We start from the raw sequence: 21686 nt of genomic DNA on the forward strand, positions 1-21686 counted from the left end.
AGATAACTGCAGAGCCTCATTTGCCAATTGTCAGCTCCTGTCGTCCACCCAGCTCTCTGCCGGCTTCTCCCTGGGTGCCTGGAAAAATCACCGTGACCTTTTATTTACTGGTTGATGTAGTCAGCCCAGGTCTCTCTGCCTCCCTGCCCCCCACCTCCAGCCCACCCTCCACACTCCCACCCCTCCACCAGCCCAGTGCAGGCTTCTTGCCTCCCGTGCCCCTCATCCCACCGCGGGGTGGGCACGCTCTGCCGGTCCCTTGGAGCCTCCCTGTCTTCATGATCAGATTCTTAAAAACCTGCGGGCACAGACAAGAGGAAGAAGCAGAATCTTCCCGGTGCTGGCACTAGGGAGGATTTTTGCCTTTGATCCTCTTCTGTAGGGCCTCCTCTTCGGTCCCATTTCACCAAGGAGCCAAAAGGAGGTCGGTTTAGGTGAGCCAGTGACCCACCCCAGGCAAGACTCAGTGAGTCGCAGCATTGCCTGGAAGAGTGGACGTTTCTCCCAGGCCCCAACCCAGATTTTACCCTGTGAGCTTTACCGTGCATCTCCTCTTCCATCCCCTTCCCCAAAACTTCGCCCCTCCTTGCACCTCTTCTGGCTCCCAGCCTGCTCTAGCCAGAGGCTCTTTCTGCTTTTCTTCCTCTTCCTCCCTTGGCCCAGCCATGCTGTCACCTGTGACCCCCTGAGCCAATTGGGCTGAGGTGTGCAGCCCCGGGGATATGGGGGTGGCCGTTGAGGGTGGTGACAAGGAGACCAACGTGGCTAACAAGTGGGTGCTGACAAAAAGACATTCCACAGAGGCCCCGGGAGGCCAGGAATGAGCCAGGCAGACCCAAAGTGCCCATGCTTTGCTTAGCTGCAGGAGTTAACTATGCATACAGTGTGTGTGTGTGTGTGTGTGTGCAGTGCACACACACATGTCTGTATATCAAAAACACCCAAATTGGCTTCCCAAAAAAATTACCCTAGGTAGAGTATGGCTTTCTTGCTCCATTGCCCTCAGGCCATCTGCCTTGGACGTCCCAGAGGCTTCCTGGCCCATCTCGGGGCCTGGCCGGCCGCACAGCTCCCTCAAATTTCAGGGAAAGGAATTTTAAAAGCCTCTTGTGCAAGTCAGCTCCCTGCTTTCCAAGCTCTCTTCTTGGCCCCCGCTGTCAGCATCAATTTTCTGCAGGGAGTGATTTAACCTTCATTTATTCATTAATTCTTTTTTCCCCTTAACTTCATTAGGTAAGATTTATAAAGGTGCTGAATTGGAAAGGTCACCTGTCCCTGGGCCCAGGACACAGTGTGCCTGCATCCCTTGTCATGAGCTTCCTTCCAGGAGCACTCTGGAGGTAGGGAGGGGAGGGGAGTAGCAGAGGAGGAAGTCAGCAGGGCTTGTGGCTTCCCAGGAAGGCAGGGCAGGCAAAGGGATTCCAGGCCCTCTGAACACATTCTGCGTTACCTGCTTGCTGGTGGGGGGCCGAGCGGCAGGGGCGGAAGGGCAGGCTCCGTTCAGCACCTCTGGAATCCTGGCCCCACCTCTTACTAAACTGACCTTTGCCAAATTACCGAATGTAAGCCCTCAGTTTCCTCTCAGATCAATTGTCAGTAATGAGAGATTCTCCTTTATCGGGTTGTTGGCAGGGATTAAACTGGTGACGTCAGAACACTGAGCGCAGGACGTGGCACAGAGCAAACACTGAAGAAACAGTAGCTTGTTAAGAAGATCTTGCATCGTCCCGACCCCACCCTGGCAGCTCTAGCTCACTAACCGCTAGAGACCGGCTCGCAGGGAGTCGGATTGCTCCAAGAAAGGCGGCCCACATAGACCATGACTGATCCTATCCCCAGAACCACAGGAAAAGCCTAAGCTCCTAGAGGAGCCAGAAAAAAACCAAGCCACCACTCGATTCAGGATTGCTTCCCGAGGCCCAGCAGATTTCTGCAGGAAGCCAGGCTAAGCTGGCACCCGGCTCTCTGCCGTGGCCTGGCCGCGCTCACCACCCGGCCCATCCCGCGGTGGTCCGTAGTCCCGGGCCTTTCCCAAGCCTCTGAGGTCTGCTGGGCTCAGCCTTCAGCCATCTCATCTCAAGGAGCTCTCTCTCTCATTAACAGCCTCCCTAGATGAAGGAAAAGCAGACTCAAGGCTCGAAAACCATGCCGGTATTTTGAATTTGTAGAAAGCTAAGAGTGTCCGCTTGCTGCCACGTCCCTGTGTCCTTGCTCCTATGCCCCCAGCAGAACTCCGAGCCATCCCAGTTCACTCCAGTCAGAATGAATTCAGCTCTCTGAGCTTCTTTAACTTCGTGGTAAAAACGACAGTAAATACCCGGGGTCTCCCGCATCAGGCTCTAAGCTTCTGGGAGACTGGATGCAGGTCAGAGGTACCCTGGCCCCTCCTGGCACCGACCGTACACTCAGTCAGTGTTTGAGAAAATGCCTTTAATAGGAAAGCACGGAGGAAGGCGGGCAGGCAGACCTACTCTGTGGGCCAAGCTAAGAATTACTGGGTTTGACTATGATCACAGAGGATGACAAGAATTTATTTTATTCTACCTAATGTTCTTAGAGTTAGGGCCTCTGGAATGCAACATGCAAATTTATGCTCAGAGTACAAATTGGAGCATGCCCAGATTAATGGAGAAAATTCTAGCCACCTCGCTTTTTCCAGAATCCCCTTTCCCTCACCTGGGGTCCCCTGTTTGTTGGCCATGCACCGAGAAGTAATTTGCAATAGAGGAAGGAACACGGGCTGGGAAAATCTGCCCAGTGCCTCCTCTGTGGTAGGTGGAATGAAGAGCAACGCTGAGCACTGGACAGCAATCCCCCCCCTCCCCCGCTCACCCCGAGGAGCTCAGGGACTTCTGAACAGTAGCCACGGGAGACTTAAACTGCCAGTCTGGTCCCAGGGCGGTCCTCCTTGGTATGCAGATCACTTCACATGTATGATATTAGTTTGTTCTGTCCTCACGCTCCCGGATTTAATGAGATTCTTTGGGCATTGTTATAAACAATGCTTGACCTTTTTAGAGTGGCAACATCATATCGTTTTATTTCGTGAAATAGGGTCCTACACAACACACCATTTGGTATCAATATTGTTCCATTTCAGATGGATTTAGTTCTAAAAATGAGTTCTGTGAGTCTCTCAGTACCCACTGAGCTCACTGGAGATACTGATCACTGAATAGCCCCGGTAGGAAGTGACCAGTAGTCATACCTGGACTCCAAGGGCATTCCTCATTAGCGGAGTCCTTCCCCGGTTCTCCAGCTGTGGCTGCTAGCATGGCCACCGTCCGTGGCATCTAAGGACACTAGCTTGTAGCTCTGTCTTGGCCGGCCTGTGGACAACCTCCTCTCCCTGTGATTCAAGCTAAATCAGCACTGGGATTTGTAGGGAAGAAAGACGGACTCACATCACCATCTTTCGTTGGGCTTCCCTGAAGCATAAGTTATCAGTCAGTGATAGGTCTGGTTCCATTTTGCACGAAGTCCAGTTGCTTTACCGGTGGCCCTAGACTAACATCTAGTGGCCATGGGCTAATGGTGGTAGGCGGCAGTACGGGCCATGAAGCGGCACACACAACTTAGTCTTTAAGTATTCTCTGTCTCTAGGGCCAGCTGGACCGAATAGATACTGCCCTGTCATTCCTGGAACTCTCAGCATAGCTGCCCTAAGGGACACATCTCGCTTCAGTGACAGAACAAAGGTGACTGACGTTTCCTGAGTCCAACGACCAGCCTCCTCCTTCTCAAACCAGATCACAAGCCCCTCCTACCTCGGGGACTGCCTGAGGCCCAGGGGTGTCGCTTTCCTGCATCCTAAGGCTACAGTCTTAACGTATAAAATTACTTTAAACATAAACTATGACAGATAACCATTAGAGGAGAGTCATCCTTTTACATTGTAGAAATAGAGTTGGGAATTGTCACTTTTAAGAGGTAAGAGAGAGACATATGGGCAGAATACCAAGAGGCTCTCATTTGCCTCTTAACATTACATCTAAATCATAAAACCATAGACAAGAGACTCTTACATTTGGATCTTATTTTGTTTTCCTTTGTTCGTGAGAAACATATGGAGGGCGCAAAACTCACACACTCGAAACACGTATCCTTTCCCTGCGCTTTGGTTTCCCCAATGGTAAAAACGAATGAAGACTCTAACCGGCTGGCCTCTGAGTCTATAACTTTGGGACTGACCTGGATTCAGTGAGCTTTGCGGGGTGAACTATTGGACAGTCGCCGCTTTGACACTTGCTTAGGTGTGGGTATATGAAGCTCTCTTCCTTCACCTTTTTGGCTTTGAGTTAAGAAATTTAAGAAGTCACTAATATATGCTACAACACAGATGAACCTTGCAAACATGATGCTTAGTGAAAGAAGCCAGCCACAAAAGACCACATTCCATATGCTTCTATTTATGTGAATTGTCCAGAATAGGCAAATGCATATAGACAGAAAGTTGGTGGTTGCCTAGAGCTGGAACAGAGGCAGTTGTCCCGGGCTGGAAGAGGGGGGCAGGGGGGGTGACTACTAATGGGTACAGGGATTCTTTTGGGGGGGTGATGAAATTGTTCTGAAATTGATGTGGTGATGGTTGTACGATTCTGTGAATCTACTAAAAACCATTGAAGGGTACACCTCAAGTGGGTGAAGTTTATGAAATTATGAATTATAATTTTGTGAATTATATCACGATAAAGCTGTTATTTTAAAAAAAGTAGTGGGAAGGTGGGGCCATAATCGTGTGGCTACAACCTCACCTTCCCCTGGTAACCACCACCCAGATGGGCGGGCATGGGCAGCCCACCCCAGATGATGGCAAGGTGTAGCATCCAAGAGGCCTGCCATCTTCCTTCTCATTTTCTTGTCCTTTTCCTGTCTTCTCCCTGCTCTGCTCCTGCCTCAGTTTCCTACTCTTCCTATTCCTTCTATCTCCCTTCTCCTTTATCCTTCTCTCTCTGCTGATCCCACCAGCCAATTGGCTCTCCTTGACCCCAGGAGGCTGAAAAGGGGAGGGGACAAGAGATAACAGTGAAAATTAATCATAACTGTAATAATAAATTATTTATATTATTATAAGTTATTATTAGAGCTGTCTAGGACTTAATTTAATCTCCACAACATCCTTATTAGGGGGATAATTATCTGCATTTTATAGATGAAGAAACTGCGATCAAACAAGCAGAGTAACATGCCCAAGCTTGTCAGGAGCGAAACCAGAATTCAAGCCCAGGTCTGTCTGGCCTCAGAGTCTATTCTTTGCAGCATGATAAGACCTCAGATATGAAGTTGGGCCTGGTTATTTATTGATGAATTACAATAAAAGTAATTTGATGGGGTTCAGAACTGCAGTATCTAAGATCTCATCTGTTGGTCTGATATTTATGGCCATTAATGGATGATATCTGTGTGGCTCTTCCATTCATTATGGTTTTCATTAAGACTCTAATCCTGTTTAGAAGTCTGTTTGTCATTTTTAACTCCTCTGTTTAATCTTGGGCAGCCCTAATCCTTCTTCACGACAAACCCGAAGGAGACAGCTCCTGATGGCTCTTCCTGCCCACAGTTGCACGCGGGCGGGGGTGGAGGGGGGCAGTGAGTGTGGTAGGAACGTCTGTGTGTTACGAGTGTGTGTGACAGGAATGTGTGTATGGAATGTCAGCGTTAACGTGTGTGCAGTGTGTGTGAGGTGTCAGGGTGTTGCTGTGGAAGGTGAGTGTGTGGTATGACGTGTGTTTGTGTTCCCTTGTGTGTTTGCGTAAGAACACGAGTTTGTGGTGTGTGTGTGTGTGTGTGTGTGTGTGTGTGTGATAGTATTCTTTTCTCAGAAGCACAAGAATCCTTGAGTTGAGGTCCGGCCGTTTGCTCCCAAGCACAGGGACCGCCTGCCCCTTCCCTTTCAGTGTGTAGAAATCCCGCCGAGGGGAGGGGTTATTGGGAATCCTGGAGGGAGAAGGGGCCTGTCCATGAGGCAGTCTTGGAAGCCAGAGGGACTCCTGTCACTCATCTGGACCTTGAGCCTCTCCTTAGAGCTCCCCCGCAGTGGGAGGGGAGCTCTCCCACCCGGCATTGTTGGTTTATAGGAAACTTCTTCCATTGGCCTATGGTTCCTTGATGGAGGCCTAGAGCGATGTTATTTAAAATGTATACTCCCAGTGGAACTAGTAAGAAAAGAAATCTGAATGGGGATGTCCTTCTTGTGTCCTTTGCTATCCCCAGAACACACTCCGAAGCTCATTCTCTCTGCTTTGGCTTGTGATGTTTTCCTGCCCAGGACTTTTCACCCTGCCTTCAAGTCCCACCCTTTCCATGGAGACTTCCCTGCTCCTTAGCCCACACTGGACTCCAGCTTTCTTTGTGCCTCCCACTGACCCCCCCCACCACACACGGGGCTTATAAGAGGTACAATGTTTAGCCCTTAAAAATATTCTATCTTTGGCTCAGCTAGGCTTGGACTCCAGGAGACCCATACCACACATTTCGACTCTCTGTTCCCCTAGAGACTTTGGGCATCAGGGCCGCCAGATATGATGGTTCAGGTTGTGTACTGAACAGAAGCGTCTGGCTGAGGACGCAAGTAGGGGCTGAAACAGAGTCCTCACTCATCTCACCAACCATGCACCTAGAGGGGTCACGTTTTTCCAGTTGCACACAAGTGCTGTACTGGTTAGAGGTGGCCCAGAACGGGAGTTTCTGAGAGAGTTCAATCCTGTTGTCTCAAGACCTCCAGTAGCAGCCAGAAAAATGTTTAATGAGGGCACAGAGAGGGCTGCCATCCCTTCCTGGCCTCACGTCCTCTTCTGGAAGGCCTTTACCCCCTCTCTGATTAATCCCATCATGTTCTGATCACCACTTAACTCCGCTTGCCCTTGCCCCGCTCCAGCTTAATTTTCCCTTCTCAGCGTCAGCCTTTTAAGTATCTTAAATCTTGTTTTCACATCTTTGTTATATCCTTCCAATGAGTTAGCAAGCTCTAGGAGGGCAGAGAGCGTGTTTCCATTTCCTTTGCTCTTGGGCACCCCCGTGACATCTATCCGAGCACTCCACCCCCAGTGGGGGCCAAATCAGTGTTGATACAACTGAGCCACCCACTGAAGGAGAAACCAAAGCTCTGTGCTCAGCGCCGGGGCATTGACACCACTCCCCAAAAACCAGCTCAGCCAAGCATCTCAGGAGACAGCAAACACATCCAGTCAGCCTCCCTCCAGGCTGTGGACCTAGGTTAACCCTGAAAGGTCTATAAGGATTGGAAAGTTCTAGAAAAGCTCAGCCCATCTCATGGTGTCTCTCTAGGGTGACCCGAAGTGCTGGACAGGGAATTTAAGAAGTGGTCCCAGCCCTTCACCAGATTAGCCTTTGGTTATCACTCAGTGAGTGATAGGTTAGATTTCTGAAGACAGTGGCTTTGCAGCGGACTAAAGCTGCACTGTCTGGACCTGTGTTTGGTTTGGATGACCGGCAGGCCCCCCGTGAAGGTGGAGCATCCCAGGAAACGGCCCTTAGCTGGGTCTGTGACATTATGGCTTGACTGTTTCCCCGGCAGAACGATGGATAAGGCATGCCCAGCAGCAGGAGAAGTATCTCCTGCCTTGCCTTCCTGAAGACCTCCAACCCCGAGCCCTTGGCTGGCCCCCTTCACTTCCATCCCCACCTTTCAGCATCAATGCCCCCCGAGCCTCCTCAACACACTCTCACACTCCAAAATAAAGCATTCAGGCCATCGCTAAATAGCAGTATTGATGCTCCATCCCCACATGCCCTGAAATGATAATGCATCACCCATGGTGCGCATCCAGACGGAGCCAGATTACGCTCAGGTGGTTAAAAGTCCAGGTCTAATTAGAGTTCCAGGGAATCAAGCCATTGTATTATTAATGATTCTCCAGCAATGTTCTGATTAAAACAGTAATTTTAATAAGCACAGCTCAATGCTAAGTGTTCACTGAGCACCCAATTACATCAGTTATAACTCCAAAATTATTTAAAATTCCCCTTTTTTTTCCAGCAGACCCGGCATGCACCAAATAAAATAGAGACTCAGACAACTTGGTGATTATTTGCTCTAATTAATTTCCTAAGCACCTGTTAAAAAAAAAAAGGAAAAGAATCTTTTGTTTCTCTTCCATTTCCCCAAGTTCCCCTCCACCCCTTTCTATCCCCAGCAGCTCCATGACAATGGTTCCATCTGAGGCAGCCATTGAAGGAGGCGAGGAATAGAAAGCAGTGAGGCAAGTGAAGATTCGAACATTCCCCGCCACCGCCCTCCAGGCAGGGGGAGCGGCAGAGCTGTAATCCCCGCTGATGGCTCAGGCAGGGCTGGCCCTGCGTTCCGGGGGGGCAGGGGCCCCCAGAGGGCTTCTCACCAGGAACCAGCTCCTCACAACACCCTTGTCTTCATTAGACCAGCTTGGAATGTCACATTTAATGATTGTGCTCGCATCTCCTGAGGCCTCCCACTGGGGCAGTTCTCAAATTCTTTTGACCCATGAACCCCTTGAGTTGAAAAAGAGACTGCTGCACCCCCTGTCCACTCCCTGGAATCACACCAGGGTTTCAGAGAGAACACTCAGCAGAATCATTTGAGAGTCGACACCCAGAGTTTTCTTTTTATTTAAGATCATGTTACCAGGAGGTTATCAATATGTCCCCAGAAGTAACACCAGCAATTGCCCCAGATGTGTGCAATCAGCCTGATCCTGAGCCATGCAGGGTTGTGGCTCTCCCTCCGTGTGCCCGTCATGAAGACATGCAGTTAGGAACGGCGGTGCTTAGCATTCTCATGCCCGCCCGTACATTGGCGGACAGCACCAAAACACTGCTCTATTTTGTCTCCCCCGGGCCCGTTGCCTCTGTCTCCGGCACCTGCATAGCTCATCAGCTCACTCTTGGATAGTAATATGAAGGCCTTCGAGTCTCAAACACAGTCTCCGTTCAGAGTTATATTGTCCAGTTCACCAAACCAGAAGTAAAATTCTGACCTTGACCGAAGCTCAGATCTCCCCCATCCCTCAGCCTGGGCCTCCTGCCCACTCCCCACTTGGAGCCACAAGGACTGCTTCTGCTCTTTCTCTCACTTACCTTCCCCCACCCGAGTATTGCTATTGAAACCTTCGAGGAAGCAGAGAGGAAGGGTCATAGAGACCCTTTTGCACTTGAAGTGGACTTGTCACAAGATAGCCTCCTGCCCTCTGAGCTGGCTAGCACTTCTGCCTCTTAGGGGGCTGGGTCCTTCGTGGGCCCATGGACACCCCTCTGCTGAGCTGCCATGGCTCCAGCTCCCATCCTACAGCTCCCTGCTCTCAGCCCTGATTTTCCAGCTCTTCTGTCCACATAGAACCCAACTCCAGGGGTTTGTCTTGGACAGGTCATAAGATGCTCCCAGGCCAGCTCTCCTTCCTGGGGTGTCCACATCTGGATCTGGCGCAAGAAAGCACTTGCACATCCTCAGTCTGCCACTGTCACCGGGGTGGGGGCGCTCGGTGACTGCCCAAGGTCCTGCCTTCACTCTGCCTCCTCAGAGCTCGCCAGCTGAGTCTCTGCATTTCCCGCCTTCTGGGTTTTCCTGTCCACTGTGTCCCCTACAGTCCGGGGCGTGCATCCCAAGCTTTTCAAGTGGTCCTATTAAAGGGTGGCTGGCTAGGTTACAGCATTCCAAGGGCTTCCTCCAAACATCTCACAAAATCGCCTCCTTTTCATTCCTTGACCCCTGTATTTCTTTGATCTGGGACCAGGACCCAGGATGAAGGGCAGAAGAATCTTGAGAATCTACTCTGAAAAATTGTGTGATCGTCGGCCATCTTCGTGAGCTTGCTGTGTTCATTTGCTGGATGCTTTAATTTTGATATCGGATAGTATTTACAAAGGTAGAAACTGAGGCTCAGAAAGGTTAAGTGGTTCACTCAGCACAGCTTAGTACAGGGTGATGCTGAGCCAAGTTCTTCTAACTCAAACAGTCATGTCCTTTCCATGACACCATGCACCTCTGCTGCGTAATAAACAGTAAGTCTCTTTAAAAAGAAAAAGAAAAAAACAAAAAACAAAAAACACTTCACATCACCTAATGGATCCCAGCAGAATGCCAGGGGCATCAGCCACACCTAGAGAACCTTCACATAGTTCTTAGTACATTTACCTAAGAAGCTTAAAATAAAACCTGGATCACTGGGCAAGTGTGATTAGCTTCTCAGCAGGTATTTATAGACCTATTTTGTGTAAGAAAGTAAAGTTGGAGCATACAGGGATATCTCATACGAAGAAGTAAAAAGCAGAGCCCTATGAATACCCTAAAAAGATAGAGTCCTAAGAAGATTTTTTAAAAAAGTTCATTAGAGTCCTGCCAACTGGGCAGGTGGTCAGATTCTAAATTCAGAGACATCATAGAGATTGATCAAGGAAGGCTGCATGGAAGAGGGGAAGCCCAGGGATGAGCAGGAGAGGGGAGGACGTTCTGATGAGCAGGAATATGTGAGCAAAGTTAAGGAGGCAGGGCTGTACAGAGCACGAGAGGCCACTGTGCCAGGAGTGGGGCGTCGACACTGACAGAGGGGGTCTAGAGTGGAAATGTCAGCCTGGTGGGCAGCAGAAGTTAAAAGGCTCAAAAGTTGGGGGGCATTTGGACTATAAACTTCATCCAAGAGGCAGTTTTTCTTGTTTTTTGAAAAAATTTTTTACATTATTTAGGTTTTTTTAGCCAAGGGCATCATTATAAAACACTGCCTCCTGGAAGCCTTCTGTGATTTTCCCTTTACTCTTGTAGCTATACTACATCTCAGTCATTCTGTGCCAATATTTCATTATAATTGGGGGGGGGCTTATCTGTTTTACACTCTGAGTGCCTAAAGATTAGAGCCATGTCTATTCACCCTTTGAACTTCATGCCTACGCAGCATACATAGCATGTGCTTAGTACGTACCTGTTCATAATAACTGACCTCTATATCCTAGACACCAGCCTAATGGTTTCCTAACCCGTGCCACCCTTCATGCCTAAGAGACAATTTAGTGTAGAAGTTTGGAGCACGAGCTCTGCAGCCGAGGCTCGAATCCCAGCTCTACAACTTCCTGGCTGTATGGCCATAAATGAATTCACTAAGACGCTCTGCGCCTCCGTTTGTTCCTCATCTGCAGATAGTGAGTCTTTTATAAATATGTGCTATTATTATCCCCATTTCACAAATCAACAACTGAGGCTTAGTTGAGGAAGGTGCCCAAGGTCACACAGCTAATCAGCGAAGGGGCTAGGACTCGGACCCGGGCAGTCTGACTCTAGGACCCATGCCCTCAACCTTTCTGGAAGAAAAGAGAAATGAGGGTATGCGGGACACATCTGGTGTGCGGAGAACAGAATGGAGATCCATGGGGCCGACAGCCGCCATCCTGCTCCGAGGAGGCTGGCCTGGAGCGGGGGGCAGGCGGAGGGGGCACCAGGGATGCTCTGACAGGGACAGGTGGGGGACACGTGGTGAAAGAAGAAATGCAGAACTTCTCCTTTTCCTCCTTTCTGCTCTGTTTCCACCACCCTGGCCTTCCACGATGTCCCCTCAGTTCACCTTTCCTACCAGTTCCCTGCTCCAACAGTGCTCATTCCTGGAAGCCTCTCTGCACCTCCTCATGCTTGGTCTCTGCTCATGCCCTTCTCTCTATTCCTGCCTCTCTAAATATCACCAAGTTTCCAGGCCGCAAAGGGTGGCACTTTCCCGGCCCCTAGAGATGATCACTCTCAGCTAGGAACCTCTCCAATGACACTTGGACTTTCTAGCTTACCCCCCAGAGGGTATGCTTCTTGAGGGCAGCATAAGACCATGACTAACTTGTCTTTGTAACTTCACCGTATGAGACTTGATACCTGGTCTGGTGGATATATGAAGACACGAATGAATGAAGGATTCATACCAGGATGGACTAACAAATAAATGAATGAATCAATAAGCCCATGAACAAATATAAGCACCAATTATAAAAATCAAATTATAAGCACCAAATTATAAACAACCGTATGCAGGTCCACTCACGAATGCAGCTTCCCAAGGTCAGCCAACCCCTCCTGACTCACCCCCGGGTACGGGGCACTGTGGCCCTGTTGTTGTTGCTGCCCCAGGGGAATGGTCTTTATCCAACTGACCAGTCTATGCAGAGGCCCGGAGCAGCACGGCGGCTCAGGATCCAGCAAAGCTTGGAGCCTTCCTGTCTCACACATCACCACCTTGCCAGGATTGCATGAATGAACACGTGAACTCTATACAGAAAGGAAATCTTTAAAATTTAATGTAAGTGTAGGAGACTCTTTTTTTCCCTCAGTCAGAGATTTAACATGTACTATTATCCACCATCTCTATCTCTCTGTCTCTTTCTCTCTCTCCACACACGCACACACTCATCCACTCACCTACTAACTTGTCCTAGGAAGCTGTGAGTGACAAGACACTCTTCTGTCCTTCCCAAGGGAACCAGACACTTGGCATGTGACGAAAAGTCAGAGAGAACATTTTCAGATCTCATGTGTCAGGGAAGACAAGATGGCCAAGTCTCAGATGGTTAGAGAGAAGAATAGAGAGATGGCTGAGAAGATGCCCTCCATGAGGTCCACTGGAAACCCAAATTCTGTTTTACAACATGAGGCTCCAATGGCTTCTTGTCTGCTCAGATCTATACAACACCTGAGGTGGAGAGGTGGAGGCCCATCTCAGATCTAGTGCCTGTGGATGGAGCGAAGCTGGCACTGATCTTTCTTAATGTGCGTAGCTGTTGATGAGGGTGTCCTGGAGGAGGGCTTGTGTGGTTGGGCTTGGCCAAACCTTATACCCTTCAGTAGGATTGCTCTCCTTATGTCAAGGTGACCTGGGAACTTCAACATGGGGACCCTTCGTAACCCCAGGAGCAGATGCCAGGGAAGATATCAAGAGTGGGAAATTCGTACACAATTCGTACAGCCCCTGAGAACCTACAAGCTTGTGTCAATAACCATGAGTGCCAACGTCAGAGCCAGAAGTGCAGTTGGGCACCAGGATGCAGAAACTAGAGCTTGGTTAGAAGGCAATGCCAGGGCCTCTGCCAAAAGGAGCTCGTTCTTAGGGTCCCCTTCAGGAGCAGGGATGTCCTAGAGGCCCCCCTTCCCCTCTTATACAAGGATTCCCTGAGTCCTCATCCCAAACCACACTAAAGGCAGGCCCCACCTTCTACTCAGACAACGGCGAAGGTGTTCTTATTCCAGATCCTGACAGCCTCTTCTTGGGCCCTGATGATTTCCACCACAAAACTCACCTTCCCAAGTTTATGCACCATAGATGATTCAAAGAGAATTTGGGATTAACTGATGCTCCACTCCCTCTCGTCTTGCTCTGCTGGTAACTGGAAGCAAGGGGAGCAGAAGTTAAGGGGATGGAGCCCAGAAACCAGGGCCTATAAGGCAGAGGCCCAGCTCTTAAATAAAATCAGTCTCCATGTGGTAAGGTTATACTCGGGCCCTGGGCATCCAGGGGCCTCAGTGGGACCACCTGAACAAGTAGAAGTTTGGAGTGAATGAACGGGAATGGGTGGGTAAAGAGTCATCCCTGCCATGTTACTCCATCCCCTTGCCCTCATCACTTTTCCCCTCCTCAGGTAGACGAGTTGATGTTGACCCTATAGGGAACTTTACGGGACCTGGCTTGTCCTAGACATCTGGATCCCAGGTGGGAGATCTGTTTCAGTTATTTCTTAGGCCCCATTTCTCATCCCTGATTTCCTATCCCACCTGCTTTCCTTAACTGAATAAACCCACAGTTGTCATGGAGACAACATAGTATCCGCATCTCTGCTGCTTTATAGATCCTCCCAAAAAACAAAACTAGAAAGGGCCCTATGTCTACCTCCCTTGTATTTCTGGCCCAGAACTCCTGTCTAAGAAAATACGTTATGGTGCTTGGAATATCTACTTTGTCCATTCGGTTTCCTACCCTCTTTGTGCTTTTCCTTTGCCCAAGTTTTACCTGAATCCTTAGGAGACGAAGCTTGATTTGACTTCTTTCAGCAGAGCATCTTGAGTTTTAGTGCACTTTGGCCTCAAGGAGGGATTATGTCATCGCGAAGGACAATAGTTGGAGTGGCTGTACCACTCTTCATGCCAAGGGCAGACATACTTCTCCTCCTAGGACAGATTAGCAGTCCCAGCGCAAAGAGCCTAGGTGGCTTGCCCAAGGTCACTCAGTACAGGAGTGCAGAGCCTGGGTGAGGGCCCTTTGCAGCTTTCCCGTGCAAACACTGCCACCTCCAATGGGGTCTGCAGATAAAGACTGAGCACGGTAATAACTACCACTATTGAGCACCAACTGTGTGCATGGCTCTTGGTGTGCAGTTGTCAGTGAAGCCCCCAAACAACCTTGTGAAGTTGACATCATTATCGTCACCATCTCACAGAGAAGGAAACTGAGGTAGGGAGAGCTGACAACTTAATGCCATACAGCTTATCAGCTGTCCCCTTCAGCGTTCACCTTCAGTACGAAATATGGCCTCTCGCTGAAAAAAAGGGGTCCAGGAGAGGCCACTGCTCTAGTGCTCATCAAAAGGATAAATTTCACTGGTCGGGGCCAGAAATTTCTCTTCCCACCGCCCTCTGCCCTTTGACTCCTGCATAACCCTCAGCTAGGTTTTATGAATGAGGAGGAAAAACTGTCATTGAAAAGTTCAACCAACTTTGGATTCCACTCTCTGAGTGATAGATAGCTTTAATTACTCCGAATTACTCAGCCACTCCGCTCTTCTCCCCCAAGTCATTAAAAATAGATTTTCTCTTTGAACTCCACTCTGCCCTGGGTCCCCAGATAGTCAGGAGTTCTTCGGAGGCAGCCCCAGGGTCAGCTTCTGGTCAGAAGGTTGCATGTTGCTTTGGTTGCAGTCACAGACTCCAGAACCTCCAGCTGGTTTTCTGGGGGTCAGTGCCTCCTTTTTCTTAATGATATTGATCATGTGACTTTTCACAGCTCTGAGGACAGGCAGGAGGCTGGGCCGGTGTTTACTTTATGAGGATTTAAGGAGGTCTCACAGATGGCTATTGATTTTTGAAGAACTGAATCTAACGCTGGGAACAAGCCATAGTGAGTTCTTCACGTTAATTACTGGGAGGTTGATTCATAGGAATGACCGAAGCAGAAAATGTGAGCTCAGGGATGCTCTGCTCCCTGATGAGCAGGTACTGTTGTGTCCACGAGAAAGGTAAGAAACTGGAGGCTTAAGAGGTGAACTGGGTTGCCCTAAGCCACACAGCTAACTCCTGGCCAGACCAGGACAGAAAGCAGCTTCCACCTCTGTGCTGAGGGCTCTGTGACATTCCTAGGAGGCTCGGGATGGGAACTGTGCAACCTGCTCAGAGCCTCTCCTGTTATTGGTCTGGGTCCTGGCCAGCTTGAAAAAGAACCGAGCAGGGGCTCTTCCACCTTCACCAGCCTCTCTCCCTCTCGGCACTCTGACATCACCCCTTTTGTTGCGTCTAGCTCTGGATTCACCATCTGAATCGTTGCTAGCGAACAGGAGAGTAAAGTGAGCTAAGAGGCATGCAGCGGTCAGATGGGTGATAGTACAGATCTTCCTGGACTTAGGATAGGGTGACGTCCCCATAAACCCATCGTAAGTTGGAATGCATTTCATACACCTGGCCTACCGAACATCATAGTTGAGCCTAGCCTACCTTAAACATGCTCAAAACACTAAACGTCAGCCTACAGTTGGGCCAAAATCATCGAACACAAAGCCTATTTGATAAAAAAGTGCTGCCTGGCTCACATAATGGATTGAATACTGTACCGAAAGTGAAAAACAGCATGGTTGTGTGGGCACAGAATGGTGTTAAGTCTGCGGGTGGTTCACCCCTGGGATCACGTGGCTGTGGTCACTGCCGCCACCATCCAGCGCCACGTCCTGCTAGCCTGGGAAAGGATCCAGATTCAGAATTCAAAGTACGGTTTCTGCTGCATGCGTATCGCTTTCACGCCATCCTAAAGCCGAAAAATCTGAAGTCAAACCATCCTAGGTCTGTGACTGCAGTGTCCGAGAGCATGCCTAGGCACTGCAGCCCATGCCTGATTTCCAGGAGAAAGAAAGGCAGCCCCGGCAGCCAGCCCTTGCGGCAGCCTCAAGGGAGGGGGCCTTCCGTCTCCAGGGTGGCCTGTCTCCACCTTACCCCCTCAGCCCGGGAGTCAAACAAACCTGGACTCCAGGTCGGTGCCTGCCACACCTGCAAGGCATGTGACCTTGGGTGGGTTATGCTACCTGCGACTGTTTTCTAATAAGTAAAGCGAGCCTAAGAATACCTTGCCTGCGAAGTTGGCACAGGATTAAATGAGATAATATACACCGTGTGCCTGGCATGCAGTAGGTAGAAAGCTATCATTATTATTATTCCTGCTGCCTCATGCTGTTCCCCAAGCTCAGCCAACTGCTCAGCCCAGAGCTGGGTGGAGCCAGCCAGGAGCAGGAGACCTCAGGCCCTATCGCCTCCTCACCCCTCTGTCCTTGGGGAGCAGATCCAAGGAGGGGATCTCATTGCTGCCCCATACCTCTGGCCCCTCCCACTCCCAGCAGAGAGGTTTAGATGAAGACGTGCCTTCAGGCATCCAGCAGACAGTTAGCTCTTTGCCCGAAAGGGCATGAGGGAGAAGCTGGCTTTTCCCATGGAAACTTGCTGAACCATAGGCGATGTAGCACGAAGCATGTCAGGAGCTGGTGCAGCCTGTCCTGTCCCTGGAGGGTCCACTGGGGCTTGGGCTGGGCACTGGGCTAGGCCTCTCCGATCAGCTGCCTGTGTCCCTTTCCCGGTGAGGACTCTGAACCCTGGCCACATCAGGTGTGAAGGGAAGGACAGAGCCCCAAGCCCTCGGGCCTCTTGAGGCTGATTGCACCCGTTACCACGGGGCTGACGGGATTTGGGGAAAGCCTGTGAAGAGAGACTCCACCCACCTATCCATCGCCCCATGAACAACTATTGGGTGCCAGCAAGCTACACAGAACTATGGGGATAGAGAAGCAAAAGGCTTACCTGCCCTCAGATTCCTTCCTGCCTCCTGAACCTGGCTCTGGGCTCACCTCCAACCTTGTCTACTGAAACTGTCCCCTGAACCTCCTGTCCGTCCTCATCCTCCGGAAGCTCCCTTACAGTATGTCACCAGCATGGGCCATGGAGGAGCCACTTTGCCACTCACTCTGAGATGGAGCCGGGGCTAAGCCAGCCCTTTGGGGACCTCTCTTTCCTAGTGGATCAAATGGAAATCATAATAGCTAACAGTGGCCGCCCTGTCTTCCTCCCTGGGGAGTTGTGCAGGTCAAAGGAGATAAAGTGTGTGAAAGCACTCGGAAAAGCTCAAACTCTCCCCTGGTACGTGGTGTCAGTGCCACGGATGGCTGTCCACGTGCCAGGCCTGGCCGCGGCTCTCTTCAGCCTGCCCTCCACCGTGGATGAACAAGAGCGTCAGCACTTTGCTGGAAAACAGGCTTGAATTGGAGCAAAAGGAGAAAGTGGGTCTGAGACCTTCCTCACTGGAAGGGGAGAGGGGGCCAGCTGGTGGGACCCCCTAAAGAAGGTACAAAGGGAAGGAGCAAGGCTCGGGGAGACAGTTGGGCTTCAGCTGCTGCGTGCTTTGCCCCAGGCCCCGAGGACCAGGAGGCTGTTGATCGGACCAACTGCCTGCCCCCAGCCAGGCTGTGTGTGCCACCTGGCTCCTGGCCACTGAGAAGGCCTCTGTTTCTTTCCTTGTGTCAGGAGGCCGGGGACACGTGTGGGGACAGGTGTACCATCTGGCGGGGGGGCGGCAGATTCCAGGGAAGCAGGGCATTAAATGCTCATTCTCTGAGGGGCCCCGGCAGCCTGGAGAGCAGCTTTCCCTGATTGCTTCCTGGTCTCTGCGTCTCTCTCTTGCACGATGGCAGGGGAATCCCGCAGAGCCTCGGGAACACTGAGCGCCATGCTCCCCCGAGGCGAACCTCTGCTCTGTGTCCTTTGAGCCATGACTGTCTCTTGACTCTACCTCTTTTGTGACATCTATCCCATTGTGTTGAGATTATCTGTTTCCTTGGTTTTGTCCTCAAACAAACCAAGAACTCCAGGAAGGCAGAGAACATGGCCCCAGAGTGTAGCACAACATAAATGCTCAGTAAATGTTTAAGGACTGTGGGGGACCCAGGCACAGTCCATTGTCAGAAGCCTATGTGTTCTGCTGCTTCACCTCAGATTTTTCTCCAGTAGACCTATCTGGGTTCTCAGGACCACGTAGCTCCTTTCAGGTGTCCACACAGGGCGGCAGAGACGTGGCATTGATTCTCTGTGCCCAAGCCCACTTGGCAAAGAGCTCTGGGTCCTCTGCCTACCACTGGATGACTCTGAAGAGTGGTGATGTGTTTGTACCTGAGGTACTCACTGTCCAGGGCCTCAGGGGCCTTCCTGGCCTTACCGCGGGTGGTCCAAACCCCAACAGTCTGCCATGTTCTTCAAGATCTGGAGGAATGAGCCTGGTCCCAGCCATTCCCTCAGTGACTTGCCGCCATAGCCAATAATAATCTGACGTCATGTCCCTGGCCGTGCAGAGCCTCCCACCCTGTGGGCTGCGTGTTGTGCTAAGAAGAGGGAGAGTGAGGGGAACCACCCTAAACTCTGCACAGCCCCCCTGATCCCTTCCCACATAGAGCTCCAATCCTGCTGAATCAGGCCAGAGGAGCCAAGAACACAGTGTGAGTCACCTTTAATTAAGAGCATTTCTTAAGTAAATGACTTAATAAGACAGTTATATTCATTAGAGGTATAATTACAAGACCTAAGATCAAGCAGAAAAGAATGTGGAGCGTGAGGGTGGAATCTGTCCGGAGCAGCTCTATGGTCCCGGGGAGAAGGCGGTGGAGGGGTCAGGAGAAGGGCGTCCTCTGACTGGTAGGCTTCTCATTGCTACGCTCATTTCCCAGCCTCGCTACCCTTGGATCCCAGCACTCAGCCAAGGGGGTGGGGGAGCCCCAGGCATAATTAAAATGCAATCATAATAAACAAACACTAATTAAAGCGTCACAGAATGTCCCATTAAACTCTGAGTCAGCCCTGACAAAGTGCCGCCTTGACTCAGTGGATGCTCTGCAGGAGAAAGCTCGAGCTCTTTCTTGAGCTTCTTGAGACCACTCCCATCCCTACCCCGTCCTGCCCCACCCCACCCAGTCCCAGAGCAGGTGCCCGCCTGTCACTGGGGATGCCGGATGAAGCCTCCAGATTTCCGAGATTCGAACTTGGTCCGTTAGGGCCTCCATAGACTCAGAGTTATCAGGGCCAATTTCTCCCTGGACATAAAGCAGTCCCCAGAATGCCCCCTTCTCCTGCTCCCCTAAAGCAGTCTCGTTCCTTCCATAGCCCCAAAGCCAAGTTTTATTCCATTTCTTTCTGGCCTGGGGACCTGACATTTAAAAAGACTCTCCCAAGGAGTGAGGTTATCTGCATCGGTGGCTCCCAATCTTTCGGTCCTAAGAATAGCTGGAGAGCTTGTTAGAACTATCGCTCAGGCCCCATCCCAGAGTTTCTGACTCAGTGGGCTCTGGGTTTTCTTGTCTCGTAAGCTCACAGGTCATGCCAACAGTGCTGGGTCCAGACCATGCATGGAGAGCTGTTGCTCCTTGAGAGCTCCTGGGCCCCCTCTTCCTGGAGGACATTCTTCTGGCCACGCAGTGGCAGTCTGGAGAGCAAAGCCACTTCATACGTCCCCAGTCCCGTGGTCTTCCCTGTCCTTCCCAGCCTAAGCCAAACCTGCCTCTCCAGGTTTATACCCACCGCTCCCTCGCTCTCACGCAAGGTTTGCTGAAGAAACTCTGCTCTCCCCTTCGTGCGGTGACTCTTTCCACCTGGAGCGCTCTCCATCTGTGTCAATGATTCACCCTTCAAGACCCAGGCCCCTGCCTTGTTTTCTCACAGAACCTGCCTGGGACTCCCATCTAGAGCAGCACTGGCCCAGAGAAACAAAGCGCAAGCCGCAAATGCAAGCTCCGTGTATACTTGCAACTTTTCTAGCAGCTAGAAAACTAGAAGTCAGAGGAAAGAAGTAGAATTAATAATAGATTTTATTTAACCCAGTATCTGAAAAAATTTCATTTTTAACATGTGTCAATAAAAAAAGCATTAATATGATCGTTTACATTTTTTTTTCCATACAAAATCTTCAAAACCCAGGGCGTCTTGTGTCCTTAGAGCGCATCTCAGTTTGAACCTGCCACATTTCAGGTGCTTATAAGCACACGAGCTAGTGGCTGTCGCTTTGGACACAGCAGACATAAAAGTATTTTCTCTTTGCTCCGAATCCCCTCAGCTCTCTTGCAGTACCTTAGAGCACACATCACTCTCTTGTCTTTTCCCTGCGGGTCTGTTTGCAACTTGAAGTTGATGGCTATGTTTTAATGTGCAGTTGCTTTCATTCCCCTGAAGTGCCTAGCACTAGCCCCTCTCTATATGTAGGATGTGATCAATGAATCTGGGCTGATGAATGAATATGGAAACACAGGAATATAGAAAAGACAGAGAACCCACAGAAACATCTGACGTGGAGGGTCTCCTCCCAGTCCCGGTGACATTTCTTGCCTCTGGTTTGTGCCTGGCTAGTAGATCTCGGAGGAGAGAATCATTCAGGTTTTAGAACCACCCCCACCCCAGAAGTTTCCTGTTTCACTTTGCTCTTCAACTCAGTGCCTTAAAAAAAAAGAGAGAGAGAGAAATTCCCACCAGGAGGGCCCAGGAAACAGGAAAAATAGTTGTGCTATTGGTTTCATGTTTGGAGAAGAACAGGGTTCTCACTATCTCCGTGGCACTTGGCGTGAAAGTGGGCTTTGTTGCTGGAGACACTGCTCCCATTCAGGGCCGCCTTCCCCAGCTGCTGAGAGCCGGGCTGTGTTTTGACAGACAGGCCGAATGCAATGCAGACAGTTGTTTTAATTTCCAGCCAGATGCAGACATCACTCACATGGAGCTCGAAACCCAAGAAAAGAAGGCTGGGCCCTGGGCTGCAGTGGCGCTCAGGCCTCAGAGGGCGGGTTGGAGGGGGCCGGCGGAAGCTCCCCGGGCCGTGGGGTCACAGAGATCCTGGAGGGCTGAGAGTTCCAGGCCCCGGAGAGGCAGGCTTTCAGAAAGATGCTGCTTGGAGGGATCACAGGCCATGAGTCAGAGGTCAAGGGTTACTTCTTAAGGCGATGTGATGATGCCGGTGGCCAGTGGCAATGGCTGGGTGGTCGCTTTTATTTATGTATGTATGTATGTATGTATGTATTTTAAAGATTTATTTATTTATTTGAGAGAGAGTGTGTGTGTGTGTTTGTGTGTGTGTGCATGGTGGGGGAGGGGCAGAGGGAGAGGGAGGGAATCTCAAGCAGGCTCCATGCCCATCGCAGAGCCTGATGCAGGGCTCGATCTCGGGACCCTGAGATCATGACCTGGGCCAGAATCAAGAGTCGGACACTTAACCGACTGAGCCACCCTGGTGCCCCTGGATGGTCTCTTTTAACTGTACCAAATTGTTCAGGGCAGAAATCGTGAACAGTCTCAAGGAGGAGTTAGGTAAACTGTGGGAAATAGATTCCCAAAGGTCAGAATGTGAAGGACAAATGCGGCCTCCCTCTGAGGACAGAAATCCCTCTCACAGCCTTCCAGACACCTGTCACGTTGACTCTGCTTTCGAATCCCAGTGATGGGAGTTTCTTGCAGAAGCGAG

General features: G+C 50.5%; 2 protein-coding genes and 1 long non-coding RNA gene across 3 annotated transcripts in view; 2 read left to right on the plus strand and 1 right to left on the minus strand.

The window, feature by feature from the left end:
• PLXNA2 (plexin A2) overlaps window positions 1–21686 on the plus strand; it is a 210468-nt gene that overhangs the window by 108618 nt on the left and 80164 nt on the right. The window lies entirely within an intron of this gene.
• CR2 (complement C3d receptor 2) overlaps window positions 1–21686 on the minus strand; it is a 436172-nt gene that overhangs the window by 9396 nt on the left and 405090 nt on the right. The window lies entirely within an intron of this gene.
• Window positions 915–20058, plus strand: LOC145722329 (uncharacterized). Its single transcript, XR_014146505.1, has 2 exons — window positions 915–1340; window positions 1633–20058. It is a non-coding gene; the product is annotated as an uncharacterized LOC145722329 (long non-coding RNA).

Source organism: Leptonychotes weddellii, chromosome 6, assembly GCF_054177405.1.
Source record: "Leptonychotes weddellii isolate Sample4059 chromosome 6, ASM5417740v2, whole genome shotgun sequence".
In the NCBI taxonomy this organism is placed as follows: domain Eukaryota; kingdom Metazoa; phylum Chordata; class Mammalia; order Carnivora; family Phocidae; genus Leptonychotes; species Leptonychotes weddellii.